Genomic DNA, 15999 nt, shown 5'->3' with positions numbered 1-15999 from the left:
GACACTGCGTTTATTCAAGAAACACATCTAACAGGGTAAGAACACACACAAAAAAAAGGAATGGGTGGTCAGGTTTTTGCTTCTTCATTTAACACAAAGACACGCGAAGTAGTTGTGTTGATCAATAAGAATTTACCCTTCTGTGTAACGAAAGCAATTATGTTACGTAGTGTTCCATGGCAGAATGTATTTTGAATCTTGGACCTTGTGATATTTATATGCACCTAATTATGATGATCATATTTGTATTCAAAATATATTCCTCAAGGTAGCAGAGTGTCATGGAACCCTCTTGGTTAGGGGTGACTTACATTTTTGTCTGGATCCGATTCTGGATAGATCCTCAGCTAAAGCTACCTCATTGACAATTTGAGAGACGTTAAGACACCCCCAAGACAGAGAGGACTCATTCTACCCCTGCCCTCATAACTCTCATATCCAGATGGATTATTTTCTACTGTCAGCACAGTTAACCCATAGAGTTGTGGAAAGTGAGTATTTATCCAGAACCATCTCAGATCATTCTCCCCTCACACTTTCTGTGTTGATGGCCAATGGAGTTCAAGTGACCTATAGATGGCGCCTAAACTCAGCTCTTTTGAATTTTGTCAATTTATCAGTAACCACATTTTTTTTCTGTGACACAAACTGTCCTCTCCCAATAGTTTTGTACTATTGGATAACATTAAAGGCCTTTCTAAGGGTTAAAAAATAATCATTAGAGAATGAAATCCTATTATTACAAAAGGAACACCAAAAAATTTCTCTTAAAGAAACATACCGGTCATTGGTGAATTAACAAAAATATATATAATACCTTAAGTACTGACAAAAACGACAGCTAAAAGATTAGGACAATATTTACCAAACCTGATCAACACTGATCAAACTGGCTTTATACAGAAAAGATCCTCCACTAATCATTTGCGCAGGATATTTAAAGTAATTTCATTGGCCAGTGTGAGGGGCGATCCTAGTACTGCAGTATCTCTACATGCTGAAAAGTGGCCATACCTATTCAAATAGCTAAGTTGAACTTTGGTTCTTCGTTTGTCAACTGGGTTTAGACTTTATAGCATAAACCGCAAGCCAAGATCACCACTAATGGCATGATGTCAGCTACTTTCCCACTCTTTAGAGGTAGTAGGCAGGGCTGTTCATTTTCCACACTCCTTTTTGTGTTAGACATAGAACCCCTGGCGGAGGCCATAAGAACGGATCCTGGCATAAAGGGCTTTCTGTTTTGTTTTATTTAACTAGGCAAATCAATTAAGAACAAATTCTTATTTACAATGACGGCCTAGGAACAGTGGGTTAACTGCCTTGTTCAGGGGCAGCACGAAAGAGTTGTACCTTGTCAGCTCGGGGATTCAATCTAGCAACCTTTCGGTTACTAACCACGAGACTACATGTCGCCCCTGTTGGGCCAGATAATGCACAAGATCTCATTGTTCGCAGGCAACATTATTTTGTTAGTCTCTGACCCGACCATATCGCTCTCAAAACTACAGACGGTTTGAGGTCCATAGAGCTCTATATCAGGTCATGTCAACATGGACTAAAGTAAAATACTTCCACTGACTCGCTTTGATTGCAGCATCTGTGAACAGACAGCTACTTTCAGATGGTCGCCACAGGGCTTCAAATATTTAGGAATCACAATTGATAATGACTTAAGAAATGTGTATAAGCTAAATCACTCTGTCTTGGTTCAGAAGGTGGTGGATGACTTGAATAGATAGATAGATCTGCCTCTTACATTGTTTGGGATAATTAATTAATTGTATTAAGATGAACGTTTTGCCGAAGATGATGTATCTATTTAAATTTTTACCCATATCCCTACCAAATAGTTTCTTTAAGTCCCTCAATGAGACCATAATATAATTTGTGTGGAACAGAAAACTCCAAGGGTGAGTCTGGACAAATTAATATGGGATTAGAATTTTGGAGGTTTTACAGCAAGCAAATTTCAAGATGTATTACTGGACAGCGCAACTTAAATGTATTTCATTGTTATTTTAAGCTGAACCAGCCACCTCTTGGACTCTGGCGGAAATGTTTGATCTTAATAGAGTTTGGAAGTAATATTATCTACAAGTGAAAGCCCCAAGACTATCGCAACTAAAATGAGCAATCCCTGTACCATCAATTTAGTAAGATCTTGGCATGAAATTCGTGAGCTTTTTGGTCTGAAAGGAGACATGTCACCTAAAACACCTCTGTGTGTCACACCCAGATCTGCTTCACCTGTCTTTGTGATTGTCTCCACCCCCTCCAGGTGTCACCCATCTTCCTCATTATCCCCTGTGTATTTATACCTGTGTTCTCTGTTTGTCTGCTGCCAGTTCGTCTTGTTTGTCAAGTCAACCAGTGTTTTTGTCTCAGCTCCTGCTTTTACCAGTCTCTCTTTTTCTCGCCCTTCTGGTTTTGACCCTTGCCTGTCCTGACTCTGAGCCCGCCTGCCTGACCACTCTGCCTACCCTGACCCTGAGACTTCCTGCCGTCCTGTACTGTTGCCCCACCTCTGGTTTACTGACCCCTGCCTGCCCTGACCTGTCTGTTGCCTGTCCCTGTTGGATTATTAAACCATTGTTAATTCGATGTTGACTGCATCTGGGTCTTACCAACATACCTGATACTGTGCCAAAACAGATTCCTGCCAATGATCTTGGATAACAAGATTACTAACATTGGCATGAGAAGGGAATAACACATGTAGAATATTGCTATGGATATGGAGTACTCAAGCAACTGAAAGAGAAATGCCAGTTATCCAATAAGCATTCATTTTGTTATTTACAGTTAAGGAACTTTCTCAGACGCACTCTTGGAGATATTACTTATAATCTATAAAGTATTGAACAACTGCTCAAAAATAACCATGGCCCTTTTATATCCTTATTCATAGTCTACTCATTGCTAATGCAACAATGCCCAAAATCAGTATAAGTCAAGAGAGAGATGGGAATCTGATTTTAATATTACAATTGACGAAAGACTATGGTCGGACCGATGCTAAGATAGCGTACCGGTAGTGGTTAAATATATTAATGGAAGTATGGAGGTAGTTTTGTACCTACCCCAAACAAAAGGGTTCACTATGTGTAAATATATATATATATATATGCTGAGCTTTCTTATATCTCTTAGATGTAGGAAAGACAATTAAAAACCTTTTCTTTATGATTTATTTTTTGACTGTGTTATTCAATGCATTTCTATGGGCTATAGTAATAAAGGCGAAATTCAATATTTTATCAAATCATTTTTCTATATATTTTTTGGATATCTAAAATGGGTCCTAAAATTCTATATCAAATAGCTAAATGAACCATGGCATGACCATACATACAGTTGAAGTCAGATGTTTACATACACCTTAGCCAAATGCATTTAAACTCTGTTTTTCACAATTCCTGACATTTAATCCTAGTAAAAAATCCCTGTTTTAGGTCAGTTTGGATCACCACTTTATTTTAAGAACGTGAAATGTCAGAATTATAGTGTTGTGAATTACTTATTTCAGCTTTTATTACTTTCATCACATTCCCAAAACCTGAGAAGAAATCCAAACAGGTTGTGGGAAATCTGAGGTTGCTCGATTTTCAACTCAGCCCCTATTGAATACACCGTGGGATATTGGTTATGTTGCACTTCCTAAGTCTTCCACTAGATGTCAACCGTCTTTAGAAACTTGTTTGAGGATTCTACTGTGAAGGGGGAGAGAATGAGAGAAGATTGAGTCAGAGGTCTGTCAGCAGTCACGCGCTGGTCAAGCGCATTTCACATGAGAGGTAACTCGGGCTGCTTTGCTTTTCTGAAGATAAAGGAATTCTCCGGTTGGAATATTATTGAAGATTTATGTTAAAACATCCTAAAGATTGATTCCATACATCGTTTGACATGTTTCTACGGACAATAACAGAACCTTTTGACATTTCGTCTGCAACTAGTGAATGCGCTTCGTAACTTTGGATTTCTTCACCAAACGCGCTAACAAAAGTAGCTATTTGGACAAAAATGATGGGCATTATTGAACAAATCAAACATTTAATGTGGAACTGGGATTCCTGGGAGTGCATTCTGATGAAGATCATCAAAGGTCAGTGAATATTTATAATGTTATTTCTGATTTCTGTTGACTCTAACATGGCAGATATATCTATTTGTTTTCTGATCGCCGTTCTCAGATTATTGCATGGTTTGCTTTTTCCGTAAAGCTTTTTTCAAAATCTGACACAGCGGTTGCATTAAGGAAAGGTTTATTTAGATTTCCATGTCTAACACTTGTATTTTCATCAACATAATGAGTATTAATGAGTATTTCTGTAAACTGATGTGGCTCTCTGCAAATTCACCGGATGTTTTTGGAACTACTGAACATAACGCGCCCAATGTATACTGAGATGTTTTGATATAAATATGAACTTTACTGAACAAATCATACATGTATTGTGTAACATGAAGTCCTATGTGTCAACTGATGAAGATCATCAAAAGTTAGTGATTCATTTTTATCTCTATTTGTGCTTTTTGGGGCTCCTCTCTTTGGCTGTAAAAATGGCTGTGTTTTTCTCTGATCTAACATAATCATTTGTGGTGCTTTCGCTGTAAAGCCTATTTGAAATCAGACACTTTGGTGGGATTAACAACAATATTACCTTTAAAATTGTATAAGATACTTGTATGCTTGAAGAATTTTAATTATGAGATTTCTGTTGTTTTGAATTTGTCGCCCTGCACTTTCACTGGCTGTTGTCAAATCGATCCCGTTAACAGGATTGCAGCCCTAAGAAGTTTTAAGCCATTTTGCCACAACTTTGAGAGTATGCTTTAGGTCATTGTCCATTTGACAGACCCATTTGCAACCAAGCTTTAACTTCCTGACTAATATCTTTTGATGTTGTTTCAATATCTCCACATAATTTTCCATCCACATGATGCCATCTATTTTGTGAAGTGCACCAGCCCCTCCTGCAGCAAAGCAGCCCCACAACATGATGCTGCCACCCCTGTGCTTCATGGTTGCAAGCCTCCCCCTTTCCTCCAAACATAACAATGGTCATCAATGGCTTCTTCCTTGCTGAGTGGCCCTTCATGTTATGTCGATATAGGACTCGTTTTACTGTGGATATAGATATGTTTGTACCTGGTTCCTCCAGCATCTTCACAATATCCTTTGCTGTTGTTCTGGGATTGATTTGCACTTTTCACACCAAAGTATGTTCATCTCTAGGAGATAGAATGCGTCTCCTTCCTGAGCGGTATGACAGAATTTTTGTCTGAGGTCTTGGCTGATTTCTTTTGATTTTCCCATGATGTCAAGCAAAGAGGCACTGAGTTTGAAGGTAGACCTTGAAATACATCCACAGGTACACATCCAAATGACTCAAATGATGTCAATTCGCCTATCAGAAGCTTCTAAAGCCACAACATAATTTTCTGGAATTTTCCAAGCTGTTTAAAGGCACAGTCAACTTAGTGTATGTAAACTCCTGACCCACTGGAATTGTGATACAGTGAATAAGTCTATAAGTCTTTAAAGAATTGTTGGAAAAATGACTTGTGTCATGGATAAATTAGATGTCCTAACCGACTTGCCAAAAATATAGTTGTTAACCTCTTCAACCTATGGGGGCGCTATGTCATTATTGGATCAAAAAACGTGCCCGTTTTAAGCGCAATAATTTGTCACGAAAAGATGCTCGACTATGCATATAGTTGCCAGCTTTAGGAAAGAAAACACTCTGACGTTTTCAAAACTGCAAAGATATTATCTGTGAGTGCCCCAGAACTGATCTTACAGGCGAAACCAAGATGAAACTTCAAACAGGAAATGAGCAGGATTTTTGACGCTCTGTTTTACTATCGTCTCCTTATATGGCTGTGAATATGCTGTGAACGAGCTTATGCACTCTGCCGTTCGTCCAAGATGTCTGCAGCATTGTGACGTATTTGTAGGCATATCATTGGAAGATTGGCCATAAGAGACTACATTTGCCAGGGGGCCGTCCGGTGTCCTTTGTCTAAATCGGTGCGTAATTCCCAGTGGCAATCATTTTACCATGCGATACAGGAGACGCATACTTCCAGGAACGATACATCATTGAAGAGATATGTGAAAAACACCTTGAGGATTGGTTCTAAACAACGTTTGCCATGTTTCAGTCGATATTATGGAGTTAATTTGGAAAAAAGTTTGGCGTTTGGATAACTGAATTTTCGGTTTTTTTTGGTAGCCAAACGTGACGCACCAAACGGACCGATTTCTCCTGCACAAAAAATCTTTCAGGAAAAACTGAACATTTGCTATCTACCTGAGAGTCTCCTCATTGAAAACATCGAAGTTCTTCAAAGGTAAATGATTTATTGAATGTTTTTACTGGTTTTTGTGAAAATGTTGCCTGCTAATGCTAACGCTAAATTGCTATGCAGACGACACACAATTAATCTTCTCCTTTCCCCCTTCTGATGACCAGGTGGCGAATCGCATCTCTGCATGTCTGGCAGACATATCAGTGTGGATGACGGATCACCACCTCAAGCTGAACCTCGGCAAGACGGAGCTGCTCTTCCTCCCGGGGAAGGACTGCCCGTTCCATGATCTCGCCATCACGGTTGACAACTCCATTGTGTCCTCCTCCCAGAGCGCTAAGAACCTTGGCGTGATCCTGGACAACACCCTGTCGTTCTCAACTAACATCAAGGCGGTGGCCCGTTCCTGTAGGTTCATGCTCTACAACATCCGCAGAGTACGACCCTGCCTCACACAGGAAGCGGCGCAGGTCCTAATCCAGGCACTTGTCATCTCCCGTCTGGATTACTGCAACTCGCTGTTGGCTGGGCTCCCTGCCTGTGCCATTAAACCCCTACAACTCATCCAGAATGCCGCAGCCCGTCTGGTGTTCAACCTTCCCAAGTTCTCTCACGTCACCCCGCTCCTCCGCTCTCTCCACTGGCTTCCAGTTGAAGCTCGCATCCGCTACAAGACCATGGTGCTTGCCTACGGAGCTGTGAGGGGAACGGCACCTCAGTACCTCCAGGCTCTGATCAGGCCCTACACCCAAACAAGGGCACTGCGTTCATCCACCTCTGGCCTGCTTGCCTCCCTACCACTGAGGAAGTACAGTTCCCGCTCAGCCCAGTCAAAACTGTTCGCTGCTCTGGCCCCCCAATGGTGGAACAAACTCCCCCACGACGCCAGGACAGCGGAGTCAATCACCACCTTCCGGAGACACCTGAAACCCCACCTCTTTAAGGAATACCTAGGATAGGATAAAGTAATCCTTCTCACCCCCTTAAAAGATTTAGATGCACTATTGTAAAGTGGCTGTTCCACTGGATGTCATAAGGTGAATGCACCAATTTGTAAGTCGCTCTGGATAAGAGCGTCTGCTAAATGACTTAAATGTAAATGTAAATGTAAATGCTAATGCTAAATGCTAACGCTAAATGCTAAATGTTAGTTTGCTATGGTAGAGAAGCATATTTTTGAAAATCTGAGATGACAGTGTTGTTAACAAAAGGCTAAGCATGAGAGCTAGCATATTGATTTAATTTAATTTGCGGTTTTCATGAATAGTTAACGTTGCGTTATGGTAATGGGCTTGAGGCTGTAGTCTTGATACCGGATCCGGGTTGGCTGGACGCAAGTAGTTAACAAGACTTTTGTGGAGTGATTGAAAAACGAGTTTTAAAGACTCTGACCTAAGTGTAGGTAAACTTCAGACTTCAACTGTATGTAGCTTAACAATTTATTTATTGGGGACAGGGGGGCAGTATTGAGTAGCTTGGATAAATAAGGTGCCCACAGTAAACTGCCTGCTACTCTCTCCCAGATGCTAATATATGCATATTATTAGTAGTTTTGGATAGGAAACACTCTGAAGTTTCTAAAACTGTTTGAATTATGTCTGTGACTACAACAGAACTCATATGGCAGGCGAAGATCTGAGACAAATCCGACCAGGGAGTGGGAAATCTGAGGTTTGTAGTTTCATTTAAGTGATTGCCTATCCAATATGCTGTGTCTATGGGGCCAGATTGCACTTCCCAAGGCTTCCAGCAGATGTCAACAGTCTTTAGAAAGTTGTTTGGGGTTTCTATTGTGGAAGGGGGTCGAATAAGAGCTGTTTCATCAAGTGGACTAGGCTGAGGCCAATCAGCTGTTTACTGCGCGGTCACGCGGGCGTGCCGTGCCTTCTTTTTCCTCTGTAATGAATACGCTATTGTCCGGTTGGAATATTATTGAAGATGTATTTTAAAAAGATCCTAAGGATTGATTGTGAACATTGTTTGACATGTTTCTAAAAACTGTAATGGAACTCTTTTGACTCTTCGTCTGGATTTTGCGCTCGCGCATTGTGCCTTTGAAATAGTGAACTAAACGCGCAAACAAAACGGAGGTATTTGGACATAAATATGGACGTCATCGAACAAAACAAACATTTCTTGTAGAAGTGGGAGTCCTGGGAGTGCATTCCGACGAAGATCAGCAAAGGTAAGTGAAGATTTATAATGCTATTTATGACTTTTGTTGACTCCACAATTTGGCGGGTAACTGTATGGCTTGCTTTTGTGGCTGAACCCTGTTCTCAGATTATTGAATATTGTGCTTTTGCCGTAAAGCTTTTTGGAAATCTGACACAGCGGTTGCATTAAGGTTCTTTAATTCTATGTAAAACATGTATCTTTCATCAAAGTTTATGATGAGTATTTCTGTTACTTGATGTGGCTCTCTGCAATTTCTCTGGATGATTTCGAGGCACTTCTGAACATGGCGCCAAAGTAAACTGAGGTTTTTGGATATACATATGAACTTGATCGAACAAAACATACATGTATTGTGTAACATTGAGTCCCGGGAGTGTCATCTGATGAAGATCGTCAAAAGTTTGTGATTTTTGTGACACCTCTCTTTGGTTGGAAAATGGCTGAATGCTTTCTGTGACTAGTTGCTGACCTAATATATGTTCTGCTTTCGCCGAAAAGCCTTTTTGAAATTGGACACTGTGGTTGGATTAACGAGAAGTGTATCTTTAAAATGGTGTAAAATACTTGTATGGTTGAGGAATTTTAATTATGAGATTTCTGTTGTTTTGAATTTGTAGCCCTGCAATTTCACTGGCTGTTGGCGAGGTGGGACGCTAGAGTCCCGAACGATCCCAGAGAGGTTAAGAAACAAGGTTCATGAACTCAAAAGTTTGCTAGTAACAGATGGCATTCATATTACATTTTACATTACATTTAAGTCATTTAGCAGACGCTCTTATCCAGAGCGACTTACAAATGGGTGCATTCACCTTATGACATCCAGTGGAACAGCCACTTTACAATAGTGCATCTAAATCTTTTAAGGGGGGGAGGGGTGAGAAGGATTACTTTATCCTATCCTAGGTATTCCTTAAAGAGGTGGGGTTTCAGGTGTCTCCGGAAGGTGGTGATTGACTCCGCTGTCCTGGCGTCGTGAGGGAGTGTGTTCCACCATTGGGGAGCCAGAGCAGCGAACAGTTTTGACTGGGCTGAGCGGGAACTGTACTTCCTCAGTGGTAGGGAGGCGAGCAGGCCAGAGGTGGATGAACGCAGTGCCCTTGTTTGGGTGTAGGGACTGATCAGAGCCTGGAGGTACTGAGGTGCCGTTCCCCTCACAGCTCCGTAGGCAAGCACCATGGTCTTGTAGCGGATGCGAGCTTCAACTGGAAGCCAGTGGAGAGAGCGGAGGAGCGGGGTGACGTGAGAGAACTTGGGAAGGTTGAACACCAGACGGGCTGCGGCGTTCTGGATGAGTTGTAGGGGTTTAATGGCACAGGCAGGGAGCCCAGCCAACAGCGAGTTGCAGTAATCCAGACGGGAGATGACAAGTGCCTGGATTAGGACCTGCGCCGCTTCCTGTGTGAGGCAGGGTCGTACTCTGCGGATGTTGTAGAGCATGAACCTACAGGAACGGGCTACCGCCTTGATGTTAGTTGAGAACGACAGGGTGTTGTCCAGGATCACGCCAAGGTTCTTAGCGCTCTGGGAGGAGGACACAATGGAGTTGTCAACCGTGATGGCGAGATCATGGAACGGGCAGTCCTTCCCCGGGAGGAAGAGCAGCTCCGTCTTGCCGAGGTTCAGCTTGAGGTGGTGATCCGTCATCCACACTGATATGTCTGCCAGACATGCAGAGATGCGATTCACCACCTGGTCATCAGAAGGAGGAAAGGAGAAGATTAATTGTGTGTCGTCTGCATAGCAATGATAGGAGAGACCATGTGAGGTTATGACAGAGCCAAGTGACTTGGTGTATAGCGAGAATAGGAGAGGGCCTAGAACAGAGCCCTGGGGGACACCAGTGGTGAGAGCGCGTGGTGAGGAGACAGATTCTCGCCACGCCACCTGGTAGGAGCGACCTGTCAGGTAGGACGCAATCCAAGCGTGGGCCGCGCCGGAGATGCCCAACTCGGAGAGGGTGGAGAGGAGGATCTGATGGTTCACAGTATCGAAGGCAGCCGATAGGTCTAGAAGGATGAGAGCAGAGGAGAGAGAGTTAGCTTTAGCGGTGCGGAGCGCCTCCGTGATACAGAGAAGAGCAGTCTCAGTTGACTAGTCTTGAAACCTGACTGATTTGGATCAAGAAGGTCATTCTGAGAGAGATAGCGGGAGAGCTGGTCAAGGACGGCACGTTCAAGAGTTTTGGAGAGAAAAGAAAGAAGGGATACTGGTCTGTAGTTGTTGACATCGGAGGGATCGAGTGTAGGTTTTTTCAGAAGGGGTGCAACTCTCGCTCTCTTGAAGACGGAAGGGACGTAGCCAGCGGTCAGGGATGAGTTGATGAGCGAGGCGAGGTAAGGGAGAAGGTCTCCGGAAATGGTCTGGAGAAGAGAGGAGGGGATAGGGTCGAGCGGGCAGGTTGTTGGGCGGCCGGCCGTCACAAGACGCGAGATTTCATCTGGAGAGAGAGGGGAGAAAGAGGTCAGAGCACCGGGTAGGGCAGTGTGAGCAGAACCAGCGGTGTCGTTTGACTTAGCAAACGAGGATCGGATGTCGTCGACCTTCTTTTCAAAATGGTTGACGAAGTCATCTGCAGAGAGGGAGGAGGGGGGGGGGAGGAGGATTCAGGAGGGAGGAGAAGGTGGCAAAGAGCTTCCTAGGGTTAGAGGCAGATATTCTGACTGATCTCTGAAACTAACTTAGAAAATACCTTTGACGATACAGTGGTAGCAATACAAGGTTATAACATTTACTGAAAATATTGAAATGCCAGTGGTGGAGGTGTTGCTGTTTATATTCAGAACCAACCTTCCTATAAACATTAGAGAGGATTTCATGTCAAATACTGTTGATGTAATATGGCTGGCTACAGGTTCATTTGCCTCACCTAAAGCCATTTCTGGTGGGAAGCTGCTACAGACCACCAAGTGCTAACAGTCAGTATCTGGATAACACGTGTGAAATGTTTGATAATGTATGTGATATCAACAGAGAGGTATATTTTCTGGGTGATTTAAATATTGACTGGCTTTCATCAAGCTGCCCACTCAATAAAAAGCTTCAAACTGTAACCAGTGCCTGAAACCTGGTTCAGGTTGTCAGTCAACCTACCAGGGTAGTTACACGCAGCACAGGAATGAAGTCATCAACATGTATTGATAACATCTTTACTAATGCTGCAGAAATGAGCTTGAAAGCAGTATCCAGATCCATCGGATGTAGTGATCACAATATAGTAGCCATAAATAGGAAAGCCAAAGTTCCAAAGGCTGGGCCTAATATGGTGTATAAGAGGTCAAACAAGAATTATTGTAGTGATTCCTATGTTATTGATATAGAGAATATCTGTTGATCTGTGGTGTGTAATGAGGAGCAAACAGACACTGCACTTGACATATTTATGAAATAGCTTATTCCAGTTGCTAATAAGCATGCACTCACTAAGAAAATCACTGTAAAAACTGTTAAATCCCCATGGATGGATGAGGAATTGATAACAAACTTTCAGCATGCTTATAGAGAAGGACATTCAACAAGCACAGCACTTACACAAATGACTGATGATTGGCTGAGAGAAATTGATGATAAAAAATATTGTGGGTCTGTTTTGTTAGACTTCAGTGGGGCTTTTGACATTATCGATCGTAGTCTACAGCTGGCAAAACGTATGTGTTATAGCTTTACATCCCCCTGCTGTATTATGGATAAAGAATTATCTGTCTAACAGAACACAGAGGGTGTTCTTTAATGGAAGCCTCTCCAACATAATCCAGGTAGAATCAGGAATTCCCCAGGGCAGCTGTCTAGGTCCATTACTTTTTTCAATCTTTACTAATGAATTGCCACTGGCTTTGAGGAAAGCCAGAGTGTCTATGTCTGCGGATAAATCAACACAATACATGTCAGCTAGTACAGTAACTGAACTGACTGCAACAGTTAATAAAGAGTTTCAGAGTGGGAGGCAAGGAATAAGTTAGTCCTAAATATATCTAAAACTAAAAGCATTGTATTTGGGACAAATAATAATAATAATAATATATGCCATTTAGCAGACGCTTTTATCCAAAGCGACTTACAGTCATGTGTGCATACAATCTCAATTAAATATTGTAATAAATCGTGGAAATTAAGAAAATTGAGGTGACTAAACTGCTTGGAGTTACCCTGGATTGTAAACTGTCATGGTCAAGACATATCGACACAACAGTAGCTAAGATGGGGAAAAGTATGTCCATGATAAGGCCCTGCTCTAACTTCTTGACCCCACTGTCAACAAGGCAGGTCCTACCTACCCTAGTTTTGTTGCACCTGGATTACTGTTCAGTCGTGTGGTCAGGTGCCACAAAAAAGCACTCCGAAAAATTGCAATTGGTTCAGAACAGGGCAGCACTGCTGGTCCTTGGATGTACACAGAGAGCTAATATTAATAATATTTCATGTCAATCTCTCCTGGCTCAAAGTGGAGGATGCATTGACTTCATCACTGCTTGTATTTATGAGAGGTATTGACATGTTGAGCACACCGAGCTGTCTGTTTGAACTACTGGAGCACAGCTCGGACACCCATGCATACCCCACAAGACATGCCACAAGAGGTCTCTTCCCAGTCCTAAATCCAGAACAGACTATGGAAGGCACACAGTACTAAATAGAGCCATGACTATATGGAAGTCTATTCCACATTAACTAACTCACGCAAGCAGTAAAATTAGATTTTTTTAAAAAAGATTAAAAAACACTTTATGAAACAGCAGGGACTGACAGATCTTTTTATAAATAATTATGATAAAACGTGGGCGTAAAAATCAAGTTTAGTAATTAATTTAACATCTAAAAAAATGAATACAAAAATGAAACATCTGAGGGGGCACGTGCCCTTGTGCCCCCTATGGGCATGATGCTTCTCCGTGTACCTACCGACTGTTACAGAGAAGTCTGAAACTGAGATACAGAGATTTTTTTTCAACTTCTTGCGTCGAGCCATCCCGGATCCGGGATCGTGACTACAGCCTCAAAGTCATTACCATAACGCAACGTTAACTATTCATGAAAGTCGCAAATGAAATGAAATCAATATGCTAGCTCTCAAGCTTAGCCTTTTGTTAACAACACTGTCATCTCAGATTTTCAAAATATGCTTCTCAACCATAGCAAAACAAGCATTTGTGTAACAGTATTGATAGCTAGCGTAGCATTTAGCGTAGCATTTAGTGTTAGCATTCAGCAGGCAACATTTTCACAAAAAACAGAAAAGCATTGAAATAAAATCATTTACCTTTGAAGAACTTCGGATGTTTTCAATGAGGAGACTCTCAGTTAGATAGCAAATGTTCAGTTTTTCCTGAAAGATTATTTGTTTAGGACAAATCGCTCCGTTTTCTGCGTCACGTTTAGCTAAGAAAAAAACCTGTATCCAGGATTGTGTAAATCTATCTGCAAGCTCATTAGCATAACACACCATTAACTATTCATGAAAATCGCAAATGAAATGAAATCAATATGCTAGCTCTCAAGCTTAGCCTTCTGTTAACAACACTGTCATCTCAGATTTTCACAAATATGCTTCTCAACCATAGCAAAACAAGCATTTGTGTAACAGTATTGATAGCTATTGATAGCTAGCGTAGCATTTAGCGTTAGCATTCAGCAGGCAACATTTTCACAAAAACCAGAAAAGCATTCAAATAAAATAATTTACCTTTGAAGAACTTCGGATGTTTTCAATGAGGAGACTCAGTTAGATAGCAAATGTTCAGTTTTTCCTGAAAGATTATTTGTTTAGGACAAATCGCTCCGTTTTCTGAGTCACGTTTAGCTACGAAAAAAACCTGTATCCAGGATTGTGTAAATCTATCCGCAAGCTCATTAGCACAACGCAACGTTAACTATTCATGAAAATCGCAAATGAAATGAAATAAATCTATTTCCTCTCAATCTTAGTCTTTTGTTAACAACACTGTCATCTCAGATTTTCAAAATATGCTTTTGAACCATAGCTAAATAAGCATTTGTGTAACAGTATTGATAGCCTAGCATAGGATTATGCCTGGCATTCAAGCATGCAACATTTTCACAAAAAACAGAAAAGCATTCAAAAAAATAATTTACCTTTGAAGAACTTCAGATGTTTTCAATGAGGAGACTCTCAGTTAGATAGCAAATGTTCAGTTTTTACAAAAATATTATTTGTGTTGACAAATCGCTCCGTTTTCTTCATCACGTTTGGGTAAGAAAAGAAACGAAAATTAAGTCATTAAAATGCGAACTTTTTTCCAAATTAACTCCATAATATCGACAGAAACATGGCAAACGATGTTTAGAATCAATCCTCAAGGTGTTTTTCACATATCTATCGATGATAAATCCTTCGTGGCAGTTGACTTTCTCTTCTGAAGAAATGGAACGTGCATGGACCTAGAGATTACGCAATAATTTCGACACAGGACACCGGGCGGACACCTGGTAAATGTAGTCTCTTATGGTCAATCTTCCAATGATATGCCTACAAATACGTCACAATGCTGCAGACACCTTGGAGAAACGACAGAAAGGGCAGGCTCATTCCTGGCGCATTCACAGCCATATAAGGAGACATTGGAACACAGCGCCTTCAGAATCTGGGGCATTTCCTGTCTGAAACTTCATCTTGGTTTCGCATGTAGCATTAGTTCTGGGGCACTCACAGATAATATCTTTGCAGTTTTGGAAACGTCAGAGTTTTTTCTTTCCAAAGCTGTAAATTACATGCATAGTCGAGCATCTTTTCGTGACAAAATATCTTGTTTAACCTCATAGTCCGCCCCACCCCGCATGCGGTCGCGTTACTACAGCCTCAAGCTTATTACCATAACGCGACGTTAGCGATTTCTAAAAATCGCAAATGAAATTAAATAAATATGCCTGCTCTCAAGCTTATCCTTTTCTTAACAATCCTGTCGTCTCAGATTTTCAAAATATGCTTTAGAACCAGAGAAAATCAATAATTTGTGTAAGAGTGGTGATAGCTAGCTTAGCATTTAGCGTTAGCATTTAGCACGCAACATATTCACAAAAACCAGCAAAGGGATCAAATAAAATAAGTTACCTTTGAAGAACTGTTTCAATGAGGAGACTCTCAGTTACATAGCAGATGTCCAGTTTTTCCTGAAAGATTATTGTGTAGGACACAACATTCCGTTTTGTTACTATGCATTTGGCTACCGAAACTAACCGAAAATTCAGTCACCTACACGTCAAACTTTTTTCCGAATTAACTCCATAATATCGACTGAAACATGGAAAACGTTGTTTGAATCAATCCTCAAGGTGTTTTGTCATATATCTCTTCATTGAAATGCCGTCCCTGGAAGCCTGCATTCTTCTCTGATTCGGATGGAAAAATACTGGTAGCTGACTTTTGCGCACCAATTTCCACGCAGACACCGTGCGGGACACTTGGCAATTGTAGTCTCTTATGGTCAATCTTCCAATGATATGCCTACAAATACGTTACAATGCTGCAGACACCTTGGGGAAACAAGAGAA

The sequence above is a fragment of the Oncorhynchus keta genome, chromosome 35 (assembly GCF_023373465.1).
Source record: "Oncorhynchus keta strain PuntledgeMale-10-30-2019 chromosome 35, Oket_V2, whole genome shotgun sequence".
NCBI lineage: Eukaryota > Metazoa > Chordata > Actinopteri > Salmoniformes > Salmonidae > Oncorhynchus > Oncorhynchus keta.
The sequence above is the reverse complement of the archived record's forward strand: the minus strand, read 5'-3'. Positions refer to the sequence as shown.